The sequence below is a fragment of the Patella vulgata genome, chromosome 5 (assembly GCF_932274485.2).
Source record: "Patella vulgata chromosome 5, xgPatVulg1.2, whole genome shotgun sequence".
NCBI classification, from domain to species: domain Eukaryota; kingdom Metazoa; phylum Mollusca; class Gastropoda; family Patellidae; genus Patella; species Patella vulgata.
In genome coordinates, this window is record NC_065883.2 from 31649252 (window position 1) to 31657239 (window position 7988).

At 37.5% G+C, this 7988-nt stretch overlaps 1 long non-coding RNA gene across 3 annotated transcripts; it reads right to left on the minus strand.

The window, feature by feature from the left end:
- Nucleotides 1-439: 439 nt before the first annotated feature.
- On the minus strand, nt 440-7443 carry LOC130012824 (uncharacterized). 3 transcript variants are annotated; one of them, XR_008788058.1, is made up of 5 exons: nt 7416-7443; nt 6076-6263; nt 4092-5317; nt 3168-3297; nt 440-1122 (listed from the first exon to the last, which is right to left on the minus strand). It is a non-coding gene; the product is annotated as an uncharacterized LOC130012824 (long non-coding RNA). The 3 variants fall into 3 exon arrangements; XR_008788057.1 differs by lacking the exon at nt 7416-7443 and adding an exon at nt 7156-7398; XR_008788056.1 differs by lacking the exon at nt 7416-7443 and having other exon boundaries at nt 6076-6949.
- Between the last annotated feature and the right edge of the window lie 545 nt (nt 7444-7988).

The window sequence follows — 7988 nt, forward strand, 5'->3', positions numbered from 1 at the left end:
AGCAAAGCAATCTGACTGAAATTTCAGCATTTTCTGTTTCTATTATTTATTGTTGAACTATTATAGCGAGAACTGTCAGCTCTTATCTAATCTTACCCAATGGCACCAATGCCCCTTTAAAATGCCCCTTATAAATCTAGTTTAAAATCCAAATATTTGTCTAAACTTTAGACAGACCTTATGATCTACTAGTATTCTCCAGTTGGTCAATTTCACTGCAAGTCAGTCAAAACGGCCAAACATGACTTGCGAAAATAAGCCAAATAAGGTTGGAAGTACCTTCAAAACAAACCATGGCACTTGAATCAATGACAGACCTTATGATCTAAAGCATACATCAGACCACTCAACCACACAACTGGTAAAGACTTTAGACAAATATTTGGATTTTAAATTAGAAACAAAACCATACTGTTGAAGATGTAATTGAGACAAGACATTAGACTAGCACTTATATTTATTAGCAAAAAAAAGCCAACAATTTGATTGGTTTTAGTGCTTAGCCAATCAAAATTGAAATTTCTACTAAAATTTGGATTTGATCTTACTTAAAATTTCCCTACTTTTAAGTTCTGGTAAAATGTCCTTATGTGTCGGAAGTTCTGATTTGTCGACTAAACGAAAGCGACCAGACTGTCCACCGTTGGCTTTGAGAAATGCGACAATTTTGATCGGTGACATACTTTGCGTTACAATGGTGTACATCTGATTTCTAGTGGAATGATTTATAAAGCGAACTGGAACGGGGAGGTTATACAGTAAGCCGTTAATCTGGCGTGTGATATGATGAGGGAAAGCAGGTCCAAACAGTAGATCTTTTAGCATTTTAACTTTTATGAATTCGTCTAGGCGTGCCTGGGCAGCTTTTAAAATAAATCTATCAGCATGACGGTAATGTGGTTTTCTAGGATATTTCTTCTTAGCCTGTGAATCTGTTACTTCTTCCTTCATTTCAACATCTGTGTCACTGGTCTCAGTTTCTGAATCAGTTCCCTCAGCTGTAGTAGCTGTAACGTTTTCTCCTGCATCCTCGGCAGCTTTCTTCAACACCTCCGCTTCTTTAAGCAACGTATCAAAACTGACAGATTCTATCGCTTGATCAGGTTTAGTGTAAGCAGAAACCTGGAATGAAAAACGATTTACTAAGACATGATATCTAGGTTAACTTTAAATAATGGCATTCATCAATTAAAGGTCAAATCTGTGCCTAGCCAGGAAGGCATTTTTATGTGCAATACAAGAGCAGAACGAAAACCAAAGTGGCTCAGTACATGAGGTGCCAGCTCTGTGGATAAGCCATCGGCTCAGGGGTTAAGCCACCAGCTCAGTTGGTAAGACAATGTCTCAGTGGGTAAAGACCCACCTCTGTGGGTAAACCGCTGGCTCGGTGGGTTCTGACTCGGTGTGTAGGACACTGGCTCATTGATAAGAATCTGTTTTTAATCTGGCCAATGAAGTTCCTCAGGTTTTTCCAGCCTTTTTTCGTCTTGTTGCAAGGGCAAGATGGACTGGACAAGAAAAAAGGTCCCTTGTATAGCCATTGGCAGCATGTTGACGGAACGGGAAAAAAATGCACGATACTGGACATGAGATTCTACTCCTTGTCACATACAAGCTTGGCTCAAATTGATTCAAGGACATATGAAGAAGCCTATTTAATTTCAATAACTTCTGTTTATTACGTCTAGAGTTATGGCCCTTGTTTCACTTTGTTGAACCTTGTGAACGCTCTAATGCCAAAAGTTAACATACGATCTTTGTGAAATTTATATGCAATATTTATGTTAGTGAAACGAAGAAGCCTATTGAATTTCAACAATTTCTGTTTATTACGTCTAGAGTTATGGCCCTTGTTTCACTTTATTGAACCTTGTGAACGCTCTAACTCCAAAAGTTATCATCCGATCTTTCTGAAATTTACATGCATTATTTAAATTAGTGAAACGAAGAAGCCTATTGAATTTCAGCGATTTCCGTTTTTTTACGTCTAGAGTTATGGCTCTTGTTTCACTTTATTGAACCTTGTGAACGCTCTAACTCCAACAGTTATCATCCGATCTTTCTGAAATTTACATGCATTATTTAAATTAGTGAAACGAAGAAGCCTATTGAATTTCAGCAATTTCCGTTTATTACGTCTAGAGTTATGGCCCTTGTTTCATGTTATTGAACCTTGTGAACGCCCAAACGACAAAAGTTATCAACCGATCTGTATGAAATTTATATGCATCATTTAAATTAGTAAAACAAAGAAGCCTATTGAATTTCAGCAATTTCCGTTAATCATCTAGAGTTATGGCCCTTGTTTCACTTTGTTGAATCTTGTGAATGCTCTAATGACAACAGTTATCATCCGATCTGTTTGAAATTGATATGCATGATTTAAATTAGTGAAACGAAGAATCCTATTGAAGTTCAGCAATTTCCTTTAATTACGCCATGAGTTATGGTCCTTGTTTCACTTTGTTGTACCTTGTGGTTGCTTTAACGACAAAAGTTATTATACTATCTGTATGAAATTTAAAGGTATCGTTTAAATTAGTAAAACGAACAAGCCTATTGAGTTTCAGCAAATTTCCGTTAATTACATCTAGAGTTATGGCCCTTGTTTCACATTGTTGAATCTTGTGAACGCTTGAACGACAAAAGTTATCACCCAATCTGTATGAAATTCATATGCATCATTTAAATTAGTGAAATGAAGAAGCCTATTGAATGTCAGCAATTTCTGTCAATTACTTCTAGAGTTATGGCCCTTGTTCTACTTTGTTGAATCTTGTGAACGTTCGAACGACAAAAGTTATCATCCGATCTGTATGAAATTGATATGTATTATTTGAATTAGTAAAACGAAAAAGTCTGTCGAATTTCAATAATTTCTGTAGATTACTTCCTGAGTTACAGCCCTTGTTTTAGTTTTTAGAACCTTGTGAACCCTCAAACGACGAAAATTATAATGTCATCTGTATGAAGTTGTCTATTAAATGCCCCCTAATTACCTACAAAAGAACAAATATACGACAACTCTTGTCGACCGCTCGGACGATTTAGCTGCTGTGGGCGTATGTTTAGTTGCCTGGCAACCTATCTTTATATAATGTAGGCCCTATTTAGCTCAGGAATCCATAGCCCTAAAGCTAATTCAAGTATTCAATAGAATAACTTACCTCTATGACTGGTTGTGTTTCGTAGAGCTTAAACAAGATATCAGCTGCTGCAAAATTTCTAGAGCCTATCTTACTAAGAGACACTGCAGGTTCGGTTCCAACATCTTCCTTCTGTATCTTCATCTGACATCTTAAAGTAAAAAAAGAGAGAAATGGGGATTAACACTCACACAAAACAAACCAACATTTTTGGACTGACACCCAGGAGGTTTGACTCAATGAAAGATCTTATGAGCTTGGACCACTCAACCACCCCTAAAAACAAAAGAAGAGTAACAAGCAAACTGAACATTTCAAAATTTTGATCAATGGGACAAGACTAGATCTTAAAGCTACAATTTCATATTTGTTAAGTTATATTTTTAAAATTTATTAAAATAAAGCCTTAAAATAGATGGTATCCATACACAGTCCTACCTTGTTAAAGAATAATCCTATTAATCCTATAATTCACTATTGCCAGCTGCGAAATTGGCAAAATTATCATTTTCGAATTCCAACATTTGAAGATAGCTAATGCATGGAGGCAATAGGAAAACAAGGGAGGTAATTGTGTTATTATTTCCTGTGTCAATGATTTTTAAGGGTGGGAAATAATGCCCATAGTCGTATAATAGTGAGTTGATAACCTATTGAGCAAAAGACATAGAAATAATTATGTTTTGACTTTCATAGAAAATATGAAATTCTGGCTTGAAGGCTAAGGCCAGGAAACACAGCCTAGGTCTTACAGTTAAGGCCCGAAGACGCAAGACTACAGTAGGTCTTAAGAGATTCAAGACTAGGTCTTAAGAGACACAAGACTAGGCCTTACAGTTGAGGCCAGAAGATACAAGACTAAGCCTTACAGTTGAGACCGGAAGACACAAGACTAGGCCTTAAGATTATGGCCGGGAGACCAGACTAGGCCTTAAGGCAACTTACCTGAATACACGATCATCATTGTCAAAAAACTCCCATTCCAACAACATATTGTTGACAAAACATGAATGTTGTAAAATATAGAAACCTTGAACTTTACGATCTACTATCCAACTGACGTCCTCAAAGACAACGATATCCTTGGCTGGTAGTGTTGATATAGGTTTTCGGGTCCATTGTAAGCGATGAAGATTCGAACAGTTATCTTCCAAAATGCAGTTGCCCTTGACACGAAAGTCGATAACATCTGTTGCTGCTTGGTCGTGTGGTTGAAGTTTACTGTGTTGGGGGAGGATGAACTCGGGGTCACAGTTCGTGAAACTTATCGGGCTTTAGAGTAAGCGTCTGCTTGGGCATCTGTTCGGTTCTCTGCTTCACCAATCATGATGAGATGACCAGCTAGATAGAGGTTACAGAAAATTTTCTCCTTTTCTATTTCTGTGTTCATGCTACGACGGTACAGACAAATGGGCGTCAATTTTACATCGTTGAAAATTCCATCCAAGACAGTAATGATGGATGCAGGATGCGTGGCACTGCTAAGTTCGTTCATTTTGACAAACTGTTCACGGAGATCAAATGCCCTAGGATTTGGTGCTGCCTTTACCAAAGTGCTCTGAACCTGTGCTTCTGCTTCTGTTATGACAGACTGTTCGACACCATCTAAGATGTTGCCATGTTCAACATTCATGGTGGTCAGTCGTTCAACCACCATATTATAACACAATGACTTAGCAGTTTTTTTGGAAACTGAAACACCTGCACCTTGTAGTATGTTGTCAATAAAGTACATTCCCTTATGATAAACTTTCCCTGATTCAGCTTTACAACTCTCTACATCATATCGACAACGGACTCGACATTTAGCCACAGAGGCCGCCAACTCCATTTTGCTGACTGAATTGGTTGAAGCATATTTAGGATTGGTTAGAATATCTTGGATCTGTTTCAAAATAGATGGTGGGGGTAACTCTGCAATTGTTTCTTTCTCCATCTTAGCAACGGTCGAGTTAAAATTCTCCAGTTTCTCCTTGATAACTTTTGGGGTCATATCATCCTGGTTCAAAATTTCAGTGACAGGAAGGGTACGATAAAGTTCCACCGCCTTCTTGAAACATGACAGTTTGATTTCTTTCTTGTTGATGCCGATAGCTCTGGCTAGGAACACACCACATCAAAAAATCTGGTCTAATTCCAACTTTACAACTCATCAGAGAATTCTCAAACAACTAAAATGAAAATAAAATAGGATTTAATGGGAAAGAGAGGAAAATGGGCTTTATTGTTCACTCGACACTAGGTCATTTCGGGACTAACATATAGTTCATTTTATTTCATTAGGGGTCTTTAGCAGTGGAAGGAAACCCTGAGGACATGGAGAAAACGCACGAGGTTGAACAGACGACCCTACTCCTTGTCACGTACAAGCGGGTAATGACGCATTAACGCTTCGACCACCCAAACTCGACCAACTGGTCTTATGTAGATGGGCAAATAAAAGAATTTTATACGTAATACATGCTTGAATAAAAATAAAAATAAAAATAAAGCAGAATCTGTGTTTTTAATGAGATTATTGTGAAAAATATTAAACATGCATTATGCAAGAGCTAAACCTGTCAATTTCAGGTCTTTCTTTAGGCCTGAAATCTTATCTAAATTATTAATTAGACATTAATTAACTTATCCTGACCATAATAAACTCCCGATGTCAAGGCTAGCCTTCGATGTCGACTGGATTACAATTCTATATGCTGCTATCGCTCATTGATAATTAAATCACAACAATAGACAATCGAGACTATTAGTTTCGAGGCTAGGCGAAACTTTCATCCGCTTAGTTTTCGGTTCATAGTGGACCAATTTGACTGACATTTTTAGCAAATTCCCTTTACATTATGTAGTTTTTAACTATTATAGTGAGAACTGCTAACTCGTTATCTTATCTCCATCTCCCATAATGTATCTTTAATAAATAAAACCTCACCATAATTTCATTGATTACTTTTTTTTCACTTCGTAAAAACATTGAAAGTCGTCGAATTTTTTCTGCTAGCGGCAATTTTGTGGCATCGATTGGTTCTGGGTTGGGTGTTTTGTGTACAGCGGCAGCAGGCAGACCTTTGTTATCAATGGGGCGTGTCTGGCAGTCTGGTAATGTTTCCCATTTCTTCTCTGTAAATAAACCATTAAAAAATGTAGTTTGTTAAAGCTGCATTTAGTAACTGTATTGAATAAACCATGACTAATATACCGGTGTATTAAATACAAGTTTTTTCACAGTTCATTTCTGACGACGTCTTGAAAAGTGTTCTCTTGTATTTATCAAGCCACAAACAAAATAAACTTCTAAATAACTTGTATTCTGAATATTGTTTAGTGCCCAGGTTCACTTTGCTCATTTCTGTTGATCAGCGGCTGGGGAGGGGGGGGGGAATAGGTTTTACATTTAGATTCAGAACGAACATGATTCTTCTACAGCCATCCTTTTTACAGTGGTTACAACTTAAACATACAGGTTTCAAGTTTAACTGACTACCATGACTAGAGAATAGAATAACGTGATTTATCAACGAATTAACAGAATTTTAAAACAAAATTAAAAGCTTTTGAGCAGTAGTACGGTAAAAATTATGTGTGTCAAAAAGATAAGCACCACCGTTTAAAATGAGGTCTGTTTGATATTTAACCATCAACAATAAACTCAGATGGTTTTTATTTGGAACCATGTAATATCCATCACAAAATACTTCCAGCATAAGTCTTGCCACTCCAAGAAGAATAGTGTCAGGTTCCTTTGGTACCATGGTACTAATCAAACAAGAGGTGTTGAGGACGTGATCCAAGTGAGAGAGGGGGGGGGGGTTGGATGGCTGAATGGTTAGCGTGCGCGCGCTGTATCATAAAGTCTGTCATTGAGTCAACTGGCGTGGTTTCGAATCCCCGGTTGTACGTGACAAGGAGTAGGGTCGCCTGTCCAACCTCGTGGGTTTCCTCCGGGTCCTCCGGTTTCCTCCCACAGCTAAAGATCCCTACGCGCAAGCGAATTATGGAAATAAAATTGAACCATATGTTAGTCGAGTGGACGTTAAACCCCATTTCTCTCTCTCTCTCCAAGTGAGAGAGGGATACACATGACGATGGTTATCACTACTCTTGTCTGTAATCCTCATCCTTTTCCTGACCAGATCATCTAATGGACTCCTATATTTTTCGAAATCCTCAATTAAAAAATATCTATTACTTAAATGACCAAATATTCCTGTCTTGTTTTACTTTAAGGTGGTCCTTAACCTTTTGTCAGTTGTATTTATTTTTATAACTTACTTGCACCACCGGCAAAATATAATTTGCGGGTCACGGAAAGATAACTCTGTTTGGAAACATGGTTTGGTGTAGAGGAGTAACCGAAGTTGGCCGAGTGAAATCTGCAGCCGGTTGCCGAGTGAAAAATAGAAAGTAACTCATTGAAGATCCAGTATTGTGCCGTGGAGGGAGTCGAGGAGGAACTGAGGACTGTTTGGATGCTACTGAAACGGAATTTTCAATTATTTCTATAAAAATACTTTATAGACCTAACAATGACATATTTGAAAACGTGGGAAGAATTTTCGAAAGCAGTTGAAAGATTATATATCAACGATCCAATCAAGGTATAGTATCGACAGCGTAAAAAAGTGAATCCAGCTGTGAGTGACCATTCAATCTTTCTTTGCTTTGATGGTTCCTAATCTTAATCTAATTCAACAATCTACCAAAAAATTGGTGATTGAAAGGTCTTACTAAAAACAAAATCGTTTTGGTCAACTGGTATCTTTTTGGGGCTTTATTATTTAGAATAACTATCATAATGACGGTGATGCACATATATATGATTTGGTATCACGTCATTTGGGACTC